The sequence below is a fragment of the Elaeis guineensis genome, unplaced genomic scaffold, assembly GCF_000442705.2.
Source record: "Elaeis guineensis isolate ETL-2024a unplaced genomic scaffold, EG11 Super_Scaffold_31900, whole genome shotgun sequence".
NCBI classification, from domain to species: Eukaryota; Viridiplantae; Streptophyta; class Magnoliopsida; order Arecales; family Arecaceae; genus Elaeis; species Elaeis guineensis.
The window spans coordinates 1,836,980-1,852,359 of record NW_027332420.1 but is presented as its reverse complement, the minus strand read 5'-3'; the positions used below and the strand labels follow the sequence as shown (position 1 = coordinate 1,852,359).

Below are 15,380 nucleotides of genomic sequence, written 5' to 3'. Positions count from 1 at the left end.
CTCTCTTTTCAAGCCTCGAGCTTTGAGGTTTTTGTAATAAATTTTTTTTTATATATAAAATCTTCTTTTTATGCAATTTCATCTCTTTACATTATGCAATTTATTTTTCTTGCAATTAGGATAGTTTAATTTATGCAATTTAATTTTATGCAATTAGGTTAGTTTAAATTATGCAGTTTAAATTTATGCAATTAGGATAGTTTAATTTATGAAATTAGGGTAGTTTATTTTTCTGTATTTAAATTTTGTAAGTAGATTTAGATCATGTCTAGCTAAGCATCCCTTCTAGGGTTTGCGATGAAGCTAGATCATGAGTAGGGATTTTACATAGGGTTCTTTCTTTTTCTTAGGGTTTCTTTTTCTTCCTCTTTTGCCAAGAATTTTTGATGAACTACAGTTGGGTCAGAGTCCCTTCATAGTTCATGCTTGATTCAGTGCATAGGAGGAGAAAACCCTAAGGGATCCTAGTTACTACTCCCTTGTAAAGAATCTTGATAGGTTATCGTTGGGCCTTAGTCCCTTCATAATCTATGCTTGGGAAAGACAAGAGGAGTAGTCGTTAGGATCAATAAGAAAAATTTTAGGTAGAATTCCCTAATCTAGATCTAGTGGATTCAAAAACCCTAGATCCTTAGTCTTATTGTCTTTAGCAAACAACTTTCGACATTCGATTTTTGTTAAAGCTCACTTGAGCATAGATTTGAAAATCATTTTTAAAATCAAGTCTCTGTGGGATCGACCCGTACTCGCTGGTCGTGCTACTCTGCACACCGTGCGCTTGCGGTTTTATTTACAAATTTTAAGATTTGAACATCAAGTTTTTGGCGCCGTTGCCGGGGATTTGGCGTTTTAAATTGTTTTCAAATATTTGTTCTTCGTGCGTTATAACTCTCTTTCTTTTTTCTTTAGGTTTCTATATTTAGTTGGTGATTGCTGGAAAACTCAGGTATGCTTCTAATTTCTCTTTTATTATTTTTAGTTAATTACTTTTGCTTTTAGACCTAATCATTTGAATTTACTTAATCACAAAAAAAAAAATATATAAAACAAAACAAAAGACATTTCATAATCGTGAAGTAAAATATCAAAATAAAAAAAAAATTCTAAATTAAAATCTTTTACATTCTTGGTCATCTTGTTTATTTGTATTTGCATTTTCATAATTAATCTAAGGGCATCAACCCATTAACAAGATAAGGTGGGGATTTCATTACCCTTCCTTAGCCCAAAAACCATCTCCATCATATTGCATTACCTAGACTTTTAATCTTAAAATCAATTAGACGTCAACCTTAAGGAATTCGAGCTCAATAGGACAAGGAACCCTAAGAGTTCTACCAAGTTTGAGTTGTTTGATTAGTTGGTGTCTAGGCAAGTCCCTGAGGGTGGTTTGTTAAATTGGTTCAGTTGCTGGCCTGGCCAACTCGTTTGGTGTCTAGAAAGGCAACGATGAGTGAACCTCCCACCTCTTATACTTACCTGGCTAACTAGTTGATCAATCTCCACTTGGAAGGTTTGAAGGGTCATCTTGGAACAGTTAGGAGCTGTCTAGATTTAGGTTAACCCTAGGATAGATTGAGTTTAATTTATTGATTCACTTGTTTGAAAAAAAAAAAAAATTTAAAATTTAAATTAATTTGGTTACTTTTCTTTAGATTTAGGACTCCTTAGGATCTTCTCTTTAGAACTTTTTCTCTTTTCTTTCTTTTCCTTATACATAAAAATTTTATTAAAAAAAAAAAATTGTATAAACATCGAGAACCGTACACTTCGTGTGTGGAGAAGAGTGTCAGGTCGTCTAGTTAGAATTGAGTCAATTCCTGTTGTTCCAATGGCTGAACCAATCCAACCCATGACCCTTAAAGATTTGTGTTATCCAGTTGGCTCCATCCAACCATCTTGTATCAGGTTGCCACAACCCACAGCTAACAATTTTGAAATCAAACCTCAAATCATAAATATGCTTCCAAAATTCACAGGATTAGAGGATGCTTATATATTTATTAGAGAATTTGAGGAGGTATGTGCAACCATGAAACTGCAATTAATAGAGGATGAGGTCAAACTTAGATTAATCAACTTTGCCCTTAAGGACAATGCTAAGAAGTGGCTTTATAGTCTGCCAAACTATTCTGTCACTACCTGGGAGGGCTTTGTGAGAACATTTTTAAAAAAATATTTCCCCCATCATAAAACAGCTAGGATTAGGAATGAAATAAATCAATTTTACCAACTAGCTGGTGAATCATTTTGGAAGTACTTTGATCGTTTCAAGAATCTTTTGACCCAATGCCCACACCATGGAATAGAAACTTGGAGACTATGCCAGATCATCTATGAGGGGTTAGATTCAAACTCAAGAACCATGCTAGAGTCCATGTGCCAAGGCCAATTTATGGACAAAGAAACTACTGAAGCTTGGCAATTCTTAGAAGACCTAGCTGAGAAAAATTTACAGTGGGAAACAACTAGGGAACCTGATAAAGCTACACCTTCAAGAGGAAGAATGCATCAAATTCAACCAACCCTAGCATCAGAGGCCAAGATTGCAACCTTAACACGTAGATTGGAAGCCTTAGAATTACAGAGACCAGCCAATGTAAATCAAATATCTGCACCCATGTGTAAAGAGTGCAATGCACCAAACCATGTCTTAGAAGAATGTTCCTACTCGAATGAGTGTGCACAGGTGAATGCCACCTATCAAGGACCATTGAACAATCCTTATGCACCCACATATAATCCAGGTTGGAGGAATCACCCGAATTTCTCATGGTCCCAGAATCCTAATGTAGGCAATCCAAATTTCAATCAGCAAAATCTAAGGTCCAACCCAGTAATGAACAACCCGCCAGGCTTCCATGATAATGACAAGAAAATTACCTCTTTAGAGAAAAGCCTAGAAGCCATGATGAAGACACATACCAGCTTTATGCAAACCACGGGTCAACTCATAAATAATAACACCCAAGCTATAGCCCGTCTGGAAATGCAAGTAAGTCAGCTGGCTTCGACCATTAGTGAACGAGAACATGGTAGGTTACCTAGCCAACCTGAGCCAAATCCTAGGAACCAAAATGGTCCACGACCCCAACAAGGAAACCAAGTTAATGGTGTAAATGCCATTCATACCTTAAGATCAGGAAAACAAATAGACAATAAGGTAGTTGCACTTGATGATATAGATGACTCATCTGCCGAGTCACCTTCTAAAACTACTACCTTTCAACCTCAAGCACCAGAAACTGAAAATTCACCTAGTCCAGTACTTAAAAGTCCTAGAGCTCCTTTTCTAAACAGACTGAAATCCAATAAATCTGAACATTTAGATAAAATTTTAGAGGTATTTAAACAAGTCCAAGTTAATATTCCTCTTTTAGATATAATCCATCAGGTTCCAACTTATGCCAAATTTTTAAAAGATCTCTGCACTAGGAAAAGGACCACTAATGTACCAAAGAAAGCATTTTTGGCTGCAAGTGTCAGTTCATACCTATCTAGCCATGTGCCAATTAAATATAAGGACCCTGGAGCTCCAACAATTTCTTGTGTTATTGGAGAAACCAATATAAAAAAGGCCTTGCTAGATCTAGGAGCTAGTGTGAATATCCTTCCATATTCGGTGTATGAACAACTAGGATTAGAAAAACTTCAACCTACTGGGATCACATTACAGTTAGCCGATAGATCTCTCAGGATCCCTAAGGGAATGGTCGAGGATGTTCTGATAAAGGTTGAAAATTTCATTTTTCCTGTAGATTTTATTGTTTTAGAGACTGAGCCAGTTGCGAATCCTAAAGGACATATACCTATCATTTTAGGAAGACCATTCTTAGCTACGGCCAATGCTGAAATCAATTGTCGAAATGGTCTAATGAAGTTATCCTTTGGGAATATGACCATTGAGCTTAATGTTTTTAACTTAGAATAGGAATCCTCTTCTCATGCTGATGTCAATGTAGTCCAAGATGGTATTTATGAATCCATTGACATTAGTGATGATAAAGTCGACCTAGAGTCTAACCCCTGGTTAATCCATGAGTCTGAGGATGTCAATGAAATACTTAAAGAAAATCAGATTAATCAAGAATCGACACTTCCTACTGAACCAATCATTGAGATGGTGAAACCATCACCTAAACCATCGATAGAGGAAGCACCCATTTTAGAACTGAAACCCCTCCCAGAACATCTCAAGTATGCATATCTAGGACCCAAAGAAACTTTGCCTGTAATTATTGCATCAGACCTAGATCCCAAGCAAGAGGAGGAGTTAGTGTCAGTTCTAAAAGCAAATCAGGAAGCAATAGGTTGGACCATAGCAGATATCAAAGGAATAAGCCCTTCTATAGTTCAACATAGAATATACTTAGAGGAAGAGGCTAAACCAACAAGAGAAGCCCAAAGAAGGCTTAATCCAGTTATGAAGGATGTAGTTAAAAAGGAGATTCTGAAACTCCTAGATAGTGGAATAATTTATCCTATTTCTGATAGCTCTTGGGTAAGCCCAGTTCAAATAGTACCCAAGAAATCTGGGGTAACAGTGGTCCAAAATGATGCAAACGAACTTATCCCAACTAGGACCCAAACAGGATGGAGGGTCTGTATAGACTATAGAAAGTTGAATGCTGCGACAAGGAAAGATCACTTTCCTTTGCCATTTATTGATCAAATGTTGGAAAGACTAGCCGGACAAGAGTTTTACTGTTTTCTTGATGGATACTCCGGTTACAACCAGATCCCCATAGCCGCTGAAGATCAAGAAAAGACTACATTCACCTGTCCATTTGGTACTTTTGCCTATAGACGAATGCCCTCTGGACTATGTAATGCACCGGCAACCTTTCAGAGATGCATGATCAGCATGTTTTCAGATATGATAGAACGATTTCTAGAAATTTTTATGGATGACTTTTCTGTTTTTGGTCTAACCTTCTCCGAGTGTCTGAATCACCTGCAATTAGTTCTAGAACGATGTAAGGAGAAGCACCTAGTTCTCAACTGGAAAAAATGTCAGTTTATGGTCAAACAGGGAATAGTTCTTGGCCATGTCATTTCTAAAAAGGGGATTGAAGTGGACAAGGCCAAAATAGATCTAATTGCAAGTCTTCCACCACCTAAATCTGTGAAAGAAATACGTTCATTTTTAGGTCATGCTGGATTCTATAGAAGGTTTATTGCCAACTTTAGCAAAGTAGCACGTCCACTGACTAATCTTTTGGCAAAGGATACCAAATTTGAATTTACTCATGAGTGCTTGGAATCCTTTGAATTTCTAAAAAATGCACTTGTATCAGCTCCAATCATTCATCCTCCTGTCTGGTCTGAACCATTTGAATTAATGTGTGATGCGTCCGATCATGTTGTGGGCGCAATCTTAGGTCAACGAATAAATAAGCTGCCTAGAGTGATATATTATGCAAGTAAAACCTTAAATGATGCGCAGCTTAACTACACCACAACTGAGAAGGAGTTCCTTGCCGTTGTCTTTGCTTTAGAGAAATTTAGATCTTATTTGGTTGGGACCCACACCATTGTTTACACCGATCACTCAGCCATTAGACATCTCCTAGCAAAGAAGGATGCCAAGGCACGTTTAATCAGATGGATTTTGCTCCTTCAAGAATTTGACCTAGAAATTAGGGACAAGAAAGGCACTGAGAACGTTGTAGCAGATCATTTATCCCGAATTCCAGTTGCACCATCTAGTGAGCCACCCATCAATGAATCTTTTCCAGATGAGCAACTCATGTCTGTGTCTACTGAACCTTGGTTTGCTGATATTGTAAATTATTTAGCCATAGGCAAGATACCTTCTCATTGGACTAAGCAGGATAAATATAAATTCTTTGCCCAAGTGAAGTATTTCATTTGGGATGATCCTTATCTTTTTAAACAATGTCCTGATCAAATTATTAGAAGGTGTATCCCAGATAACGAAGTCATGAATATTTTATCTTTTTGTCATGATCAAGCATGTGGGGGTCACTTCGCGTCTAAGAAAACTGCTGCTAAGGTTCTCCAATGTGGTTTTTATTGGCCCAATTTGTTTAAGGATGCTTATGAATATTGTAAAAGTTGTGCTCAATGTCAGAAAATGGGTTGAATCACCAAGCGACACATGATGCCACTCAACCCAATCTTGGTAGTTGAAGTTTTTGATGTTTGGGGAATCGATTTCATGGGACCATTTCCAAATTCCTTTGAAAATAAATATATTCTAGTAGCAGTTGATTATGTTTCAAAGTGGGTAGAAGCAATTGCATGTAGAACACCCGATAGCAAAATGGTCATTAAGTTTTTTAAAGAAAATATTCTCTCCCGTTTCGGTATTCCTAGGGCAATCATTAGTGATCGGGGAACCCATTTTTGTAACCGACCTTTTGCAACATTGATGAAAAAGTATAATGTCACCCACAAATTGACCACACCATATCATCCTCAAACTAGTGGACAAGTTGAAGTGTCAAACCGACAAATCAAACAAATTCTGAAAAAAACTGTTAGTGCCAATAGAAAGGATTGGTCTTTGAAATTAATTGATGCACTTTGGGCATACCGAACCGCTTTCAAGACCAATCTAGGAATGTCTCCTTATAGGATTGTGTTTGGTAAACCATGTCACTTGCCTATTGAGATAGAACACAAAGCCATGTGGGCCATCAAACAACTAAATACAAATTTGAACGACGCTGGAAACCATAGAAAGCTTCAGTTGAATGAATTAGAAGAACTTAGAAATGAAGCCTATGAAAATGCAAAGATATACAAGGAACGAACCAAAGCATTTCATGATCAATCAATTATGAGAAAAACTTTCAATATCGGACAAAAGGTACTCTTATATAACTCTAGATTACATCTGTTTCCAGGAAAGCTTAGGTCTAGATGGACAGGACCATTTTTAGTAAAGGAAGTCTTTTCACACGGAGCTGTTGAGATTGAAAACCCAAGTAATGGTGTTATCTTTAAAGTTAATGGTCAACGATTAAAACCATTCTTGGAATTACCTGTCAAGACTATTGAAGATGCCATGGTTCTTTATGAACCAACTTATTCTGATTAAGTTGCTTCGAGGTTTGGTCTGGCTGAAGACATAAAACTTAGCGCTTCTGGGAGGCAACCCAGCTTATTTAATTTCTAATGCTTTCTTTGTTTTCAGTTTGCTTAGGACAATTAAATTAGATAAACTCCATTGGGGACAATGTCGGTCAAGTTGGGGGGAGAGCTTGAACAAAATCAGGTGTTATCATTTCCTTTTCCTTCCACTATGAGTTATTTCTTGCATTTAATATATTATGTAAAAAAAAAATAAATAAATAAATAAATATATATATATATATATATATATATATATGAAATAAATTAATCTATAAAAGAAATAAGAGTAAGTTAGAAAGTATTTGCTAATGTAGTGAGTCACGGAGAAGATTAGCTGGTTAGACTCTTGGTGGCTTAGGTCATTTAAAGACTATTAGCACTTCCAATTGCACATGCACACTAACAAGGTAAAGTAGGTGTTAATTGTAAGGTCAATTAAGGATTTGAGTATTATTTAAATTAGATAATTTTCTCTACACCCCAATTGAAGAAATTTGAATTTAAGGAAAGAGCTACCTGCCTGAAATAAAATGCAAAACACAGAGTAAATGTGGATTGCCCTAAGCCTAGTAACCGGGTCTCTTCACCTAAGTCAAGTGTTGAGATTCGCGTCAAACGGTGGTGGGAAGGCCAGGATGCTCAGCAAAAAAAAAAAAAAAAAAAAAAAAAAAAAAAAAATACAGTGTGAAAGCTACCTTAGTTCTTTGTTTAATCTAGGGTGTATAGAAAATTAATCGAACTAAGTTATGAAAAATGATATAATTGGCCTGTACAAGTTAATACTGAAATACTAAGTTAGTTATCACTCACACAAGTGCTATAAAACTTTAAGTGTACTCTAAGAAAGCTTCTAAGTAGACCGACTACCGATTCTAATTCGAAGCTCATTACTTAGTAATACTAGAAAACTTCTTGAATTTCGATCTTAAATTAATTTGCAAAAGAAGGATCTTTTTGAATTATGATCTTATTTTGGTACATTGCTAAGGGACTAGCAATGATTAAGTTGGGGGGTGTGATTTATGTCACAAATTGACATAAAAAGTATCAATTAATATCTAAATTATCTAACTTTATTAAGAAATTGATACTTGTTATTATATTTTGTAGAAGAAGAGATCATCAATAGAAAGAACAAGGAAAGAGGATTCCAACGGCGCAAATTTTATGCAAAACGGAGTTAAATTGACCCAGGAATTGAAGAATGAAGAAAGAAGACTCAATTGGATCAAACCCGAGTCAAATCAGATCAAAATTGATCAAAAATCAACTGATTTGGTGATCTGATTAGCCGCCTGGTCCACAGCAACAGGCGCGTGGACCATGGACCCATCGGCGCACCATAAACCCCCCTAACAACTCTCTAAAACCTCTTAGTCCCACATCGAAAGTTTTGAAAACCTTATAACCCCCAAATGCCTATAAAAAGCCCCCTAAGGCCCTTGTTTTAGGTATTCTTCCTTCCGATCAAGCTTGTAACCCTAGATAGTGGGGTTTTTAGCTCTCTTTTCAAGCCTCGAGCTTTGAGGTTTTTGTAATAAATTTTTTTTTATATATAAAATCTTCTTTTTATGCAATTTCATCTCTTTACATTATGCAATTTATTTTTCTTGCAATTAGGATAGTTTAATTTATGCAATTTAATTTTATGCAATTAGGTTAGTTTAAATTATGCAGTTTAAATTTATGCAATTAGGATAGTTTAATTTATGAAATTAGGGTAGTTTATTTTTCTGTATTTAAATTTTGTAAGTAGATTTAGATCATGTCTAGCTAAGCATCCCTTCTAGGGTTTGCGATGAAGCTAGATCATGAGTAGGGATTTTACATAGGGTTCTTTCTTTTTCTTAGGGTTTCTTTTTCTTCCTCTTTTGTCAAGAATTTTTGATGAACTACAGTTGGGTCAGAGTCCCTTCATAGTTCATGCTTGATTCAGTGCATAGGAGGAGAAAACCCTAAGGGATCCTAGTTACTACTCCCCTGTAAAGAATCTTGATAGGTTATCGTTGGGCCTTAGTCCCTTCATAATCTATGCTTGGGAAAGACAAGAGGAGTAGTCATTAGGATCAATAAGAAAAATTTTAGGTAGAATTCCCTAATCTAGATCTAGTGGATTCAAAAACCCTAGATCCTTAGTCTTATTGTCTTTAGCAAACAACTTTCGACTTTCGATTTTTGTTAAAGCTCACTTGAGCATAGATTTGAAAATCATTTTTAAAACCAAGTCTCTGTGGGATCGACCCGTACTCGCTGGTCATGCTACTCTGCACACCGTGCGCTTGCGGTTTTATTTACAAATTTTAAGATTTGAACATCACCGACCTTGAGGAGACCTTCAGCGCCCTCCAAAAATACAAGATGAAGCTGAACCCAGCCAAGTATGCTTTTGGAGTAACCTCAAAAAAATTCTTGGGCTTTATAGTATCGGGGCACGAGATCGAAGCAAATCTAGAAAAGATTCATGCCATCCAGAAAATGACCACCCTGAAGTCAATAAAGGAAGTTCAGCGCCTTACTGGGAGAGTAGCAGCTCTGAATCGCTTCGTCTCAAGGTCGGCCGAACGGTGCCTACCTTTCTTTCAGACTCTCAAGCAGTCGAAGAACTTCTGTTGGATCACTGAATGTCAACAAGCATTCGAAGAATTGAAGAACTCCCTTGTGGCTCTCGCAGCAATTCTAGTTAAGGAAGAAGTAAAAATTCAACGGCCGATCTACTACATAAGTCGAGTATTAAGAGATGTCGAAATCAGGTATACTAAGTTAGAGAAACTAACTTACACCTTGTTGATGGCAGCTCGAAGGCTCCGACCTTACTTTTAAGGGCACACCATAATACTACTCACCGACCAGTCGATTAAGGCAGTTCTGCATCGAGCGGATGCTTCTGGAAGAATAGTGAAATGGACAGTCGAGCTCACGAAATTCAACATCAACTATCAACCTCGACCGATGATACAAGTCCAGATATTAGTAGACTTCATAGTAGAATGCACTATCCTGGAAGAAGCCAAACTTGAACGAGGTGGAGCTGACAACCCTGGGCTCCAGCCGAACTCCCTTGAGGAAAGAACAGATCTCCCTGATGGTTTTTGGGCCCTCTATGTGGATGGTTCCTCCAACGTGTCAGGCACGGGTGCGGGCCTGATCTTGGTCAATCCGGAAGGAATTATCGTGGAGTACGTGCTGTGTTTCGAATTTTCTGCGACAAATAATAGAGCAGAATATGAAGCTCTGATTGCAAGACTGAGGATCGCCAAAGAATTAGAAGTAAATCAGCTCCAAGTGTACAGTGACTCCCAATTGGTGGTGGGACAAGTCAGTGAAAGCTATGAAGCTCAGAAGGATAGTATGGTCAAGTATCTCGAAAAGATAAAAGAGATCATCCCTGCCTTTGGCAGCTTTGACATCAAGCAGATTCCAAGAGCAGAAAATACCAGGGCCGATCTTCTCTCCAAGTTAGCTACACTGGCTCCGACTGAATTACCCAAAGAAGTCTTCTTCGAAGTTCTGAAGTGTCCAAGTATGGAAGAACCGTAGCTTATAATGGAGATCAGCCATGAACCCAGCTAGATTGACCCATTGGTTGCATACCTCAAAGATGGGGTTCTTCCTCATGATGCAAACGAAGCTCAGAAGCTTAAGAACTAGGCCTCCAGATATATCCTTTATGAAGGCAAGCTGTACAAGAGGTCGTATTCTTTGCCCCTCCTGAAATATCTCCGGCCTTCTGAAGCCGACTTTGCCTTGTGGGAGGTACATGAAGGAGTCTGCGAAAGTCATCTGAGGGCCAGATCTTTATCCCACAAACTGCTCCGATAAGGTTATTACTAGCCTACAATATACCATGACTCCATTAAATATGTCAGAAAGTGTGATCGGTGATAGAGATATGCGAATATCTAAAGACAGCCCACCTTCGAACTTACACCCTTGAGTGCCCCATGGTCGTTTGCACAATGGGGGATGGATATCTTTGGATCTTTTTCCATGGCATCCAGGCAGCGAAAGTTCCTATTGGTGGTAATTGACTACTTCACCAAGTGGGTCGAAGCCAAACCTTTGACGAAAATCACAAAAGCTAAAGTACAGGACTTCATCTGAAAGTCAATCGTCTGTAGGTTCGACTTGCCCAGAACTCTCATTACTGATAATGGGCGATAATTTGCTGGAGCAAGATTTGCTGAATTTTGTGAGGACTTAAATATCTTCCATAACTTCACGTCAGTAGCCCATCCACAGGCAAACGACGAAGCCGAGGTGACTAACAGGACTCTGTTGCAAGGAATCAAAGCGAGACTTGAAAAAGCAAAGAAAATTTGGGCAGATGAGCTTTATCATGTGTTATGGGCATACCGAACTACCCAAAGACTGCCCATAGGGGAGACCCCCTTTGCCTTAGCCTTTGGAACAGAAGTCGTGATCCCGATCGAACTCAAGCTTCCATCGGTGCGGGTTGTGGCATTCGACGAGCAGCACAACTCACAGGATCTCAAGGCCAACCTCGACTTGTTAGAAGAAAAGTAGGAGACAGCTCAAGTCTGGATGGCCGCCTACAAGCAGAAAGTGGCCCGCTACTACAACTCCCGGGTCAAGAGCAAAGCCTTCAGAGCGGGAGACTTAGTACTTCGACGAGCCGCTATTTCACAACCTCAAAACCAAGAAAAACTTACCCCTAACTGGGAAGGCCCGTATGAAGTCAAAGAGGTAGTCCAGCCCGGAACATACTATCTAAAAGAGCTCGGAGGAGCAGACCTTCCGCGACCATGAAATTTGAAAAATTTATGAATGTATTACCGATAACTTTGCTTTAAATAAAAGTTTCATATTCGCATATCTTTTCTTTGGCATGAACTTATAACGATAGAGAGTAGCTCCTTCAGACCATCGAAATTAAGCATGTCAGGAACAAGAGGAGAACCTCATCCCGACACAAACGAAGGTCCGATTATTTAGAGACTGGATGGGGGAGAGGTCCTTGCAACGACCCTTATGCACCCCCACAGCCATGTTAGGAACAGGAGGAGAACCTCATCCTAACATGAGCAAGGTCGAAGGCCCGATTATTTAGAGACTGAATGGAGGGAGAGGCCCTTGCAACGGCCCTTATGTGCCCCCACAGCCATATTAGGAACAGGAGAAGAACCTCGTCCTAACATGAGCAAAGTCGAAGGTCCGATTATTTAGAGACCGGATGGGGGGAGAGGCCCTTGCAATGGTCCTTATACACCCCCATGCCATGTTAGGAACAGGAGGAGAACCTCATCCTAACATGAGCAAGGTCGAAGGTCCGATTATTTAGAGATCGGATGGAGGGAGAGGCCCTTGCAACGGCCTTTATGTGCTCCCACAGCCATGTTAGGAATAGGAGGAGAACCTCATCCTAACATGAGCAAAGTCAAAGGCCCGATTATTTAGAGATCAGATGGAGAGAGAGGCCCTTGCAACGGCCCTTATATGCCCCCACAGTCCTGTTAGGAACAGGAGGAAAACCTCATCCTAATATGAGCTGAAAATGATTGTGTCGGGAACAGGAGGAGAATCTCGTCCTGACACAAATAAAGATCTGGTCGTTTAAGACCGGATGAGGGGAAAAGCCCCCTCAGTGGCTCCTCTACACCCCTACAACCCCGTTAGGAGTAGAGAAAAAATCCTCGTCCAAACATAAAGAAAGGGGGAGAGAAAAAGGAAAAGCGATGAGCTACACCAGAGATAAGGAAAAGACGAACTGCATCTAAGACACAAGGGACCTCATCTCAATGAAGAAGAAAACTCTTGTAAAAAGTCCTCAGTCTCTAAGGAGAAACTCAACACTAGCAGGAGAAAATAGACTTCCTCAAAGTAACGAGAAGTTAGGGCCCCAAGCTCGAACATCGAAAGAAAGCATCAAACTCGAATGGCCTCGAAAAGACCTTCAATCATGAACAAAAAGGGCGAATCAACATGGTGATGATCAGGAACCTTCAAACAACGTCGACATCAAACAAGACAAAAGACAAGAGAAGCTCGATAAATGATATCTCAGAGCAATAGTACACAATGTGATGAGAAAATTCTATTTTATTTCATTAGTAAAGAATGCATTACAAAAGCCATTGAAGGTCAAAAAAAAAAGAGAAACAACAAGAAAAGAAAAGAATACATGGAACAAAAGGTAAAAAAGCTCTAAGGAAGCTCGGCTTCTTCTGACTTCGAACTCTCGGTTCTAGCCATTATCAGGGATTGCTTTAAGTTCTCAACTTCTTCTTCCAATTTCTTCTTTCTTAACAGCATCTTCCGATACATTTGGTGGAACTATCGACTCTCGCCCTTCAATTTTCGAAGCCTCTTCCTCAGAACTTCAGACTCCGCCTCTGCATCCTTGACCGCCTGCTGCTCATAGGCCAGCTGAATTTTCAGCCGCTGCAATTCAGCCTTCTCCTGCCCAAGGGCCATGGATAGTTCTTCCATGGTCCCCCTCAAGGAGCGGAGCTCATCAGAGCCTTGAACCAAAATGGTCTGGGCTCTCTCGGATAACTGCTTCTGAAGGCGAGCAACCTCGTCGGTTGCCATCTTGAGCCTCCTTCTGTAGTCGTCTACTTGCCCGCACCAGCCGACTCGATAGGCATTGTAATTCACCTCGGCATCCTGTAGTTGCTTCTGAAGGTCGAAGAATTTCTTCGACCAGTCTCGATCGTGGTCGGCTTGAGTTGTAAGCTAGGATGAGCTCCCTTCCAATTTGTCGATCTTCTCCCGTGCGGCCTCCAACTCAACCTCGAAAGAGCTGATCTTGGAAGCCTGAGTCCAAGATCAATCGCTGGCACATTTCTGGAGTTCCTCAAGCTCCTTCACGAAGTCGGCCTTCTTTCGGGTGTAATCCATGAAGCCCTTTTTGTGGAGGTCCCGAAGGTGAGTAACCTCCACAGTGGCTTCTGAATGGCTCTTCCTCAGCCTGTGAAGTTCGTCGTCCATCTTCTTTAATTTTTTCGTAAGGTGACAAACTTCCCTTCTGAGATCCCAGATCATCAACTTCAGAAGAATCCCCTGTAATAGGGGAAGAACTTCGGTAGGGTACTGTTGTCGGAAAACAAGAGCATCACAACATAAATCATTGCAAAAAAGAAAAAAAAAAGAAGAAGAAGAAAAAGGAGCTCTCTGTAAAGAAGAATCTGATTTCATTGATTAAATAGTTCTTAAGTACAAGAGAAAGAAAAAAAGTCGCAACGAAGGAAAAGTACAAAATTAGAGATTTCGGACATCCAGAGCAGAAGTGGAGGAGCTCGACTCCCCTGGAAGGTCGGTCGTGGCAACCGCGACAGTCGAAGAGGTCCCGACTGGAGAGAGACCGACAGTGACTTCAGAAGGTCCGACTTCATCGTTGGATGCTTCATCCAGGAAGCCGAGGTCCAGTTCGAGAAACTTTCCGACCACCTTCTCCTGACAGAGCTCGAAGTCCTTGATGAAAGTGGCCTAGTCGAACTAGATGTTCAAATCCCTCATCTCGGAGGAGGTCTTGAACTCCTCCACTGCTTGGGCCCGTGCCTCCAAGACTAAAGTCGGGATCTACTCCCTCAGCTTGGAGACCTCGACCTCTGCTTTCTTTCTTTCCTCCTCCAGGGCGGCCTTCAGACCCGTCGAAGTTTGCTCCTCCTTCTGGAGCACCTCCTGGAGGCTTGCGACTTCGGCGACCTTCTCCTTCAGGCAGGCGACCTCAGCCTGGCGACATTCCTCCACCTGGGCTACTTCCTTCTTTGCATTATTCATCGCCTCGATGTTGGCAATGAGCTGGTGTCTAATCTGCAAGAGCAGCTAGAGAGTCAATATGAAAGCTAAGGAATAAGCTAAGTAAAGAAGCGAAAGAAAAAAAAAAGTAGATCGACCTACCTCGAGAAAAGATCCCAGAGAGTTCCAAACCTTCTATTCAAGATCGACGTGAATGATCCTGTGGACGACCTCGGGCAGGATGCACCCGTCGATCAATCTTTTTATTAAATCCCTATTATTGAAGGGATTCTCCCTCGAATCCTCTTTGGAGCCATCGGCCCCCTCGACGGTAGTCCTGCTGCTGCGGCTCTTGCGGGCCAACGTCTTCTTCCTCCTTTTCCTTTCGGCCTCCGGTGCCTCCTCGGGGCGAGATCTTGGAGCGGAAACCTCAATCGGGGGGCTTCTTGAAGAAGCTCGGGGGACTGTGGGCTCGACGTCGGAGGGGGCATCAACGGCAATGGCCGCCTGGGCAGACACGGTCGAGCTCATCTCCCCTACCCTCGCTTTCTTCACCGATCCAGAGGTTGCGGTGCCCTTTC

The 15,380-nt window shown here is 40.4% G+C and overlaps 1 non-coding gene across 1 annotated transcript; it reads right to left on the bottom strand.

Annotated features, from left to right (window-relative positions):
- Nucleotides 1-2,200: 2,200 nt before the first annotated feature.
- On the bottom strand, nucleotides 2,201-2,307 carry LOC140854495 (small nucleolar RNA R71). Its single transcript, XR_012137712.1, has one exon. It is a non-coding gene; the product is annotated as a small nucleolar RNA R71 (small nucleolar RNA).
- Between the last annotated feature and the right edge of the window lie 13,073 nt (nucleotides 2,308-15,380).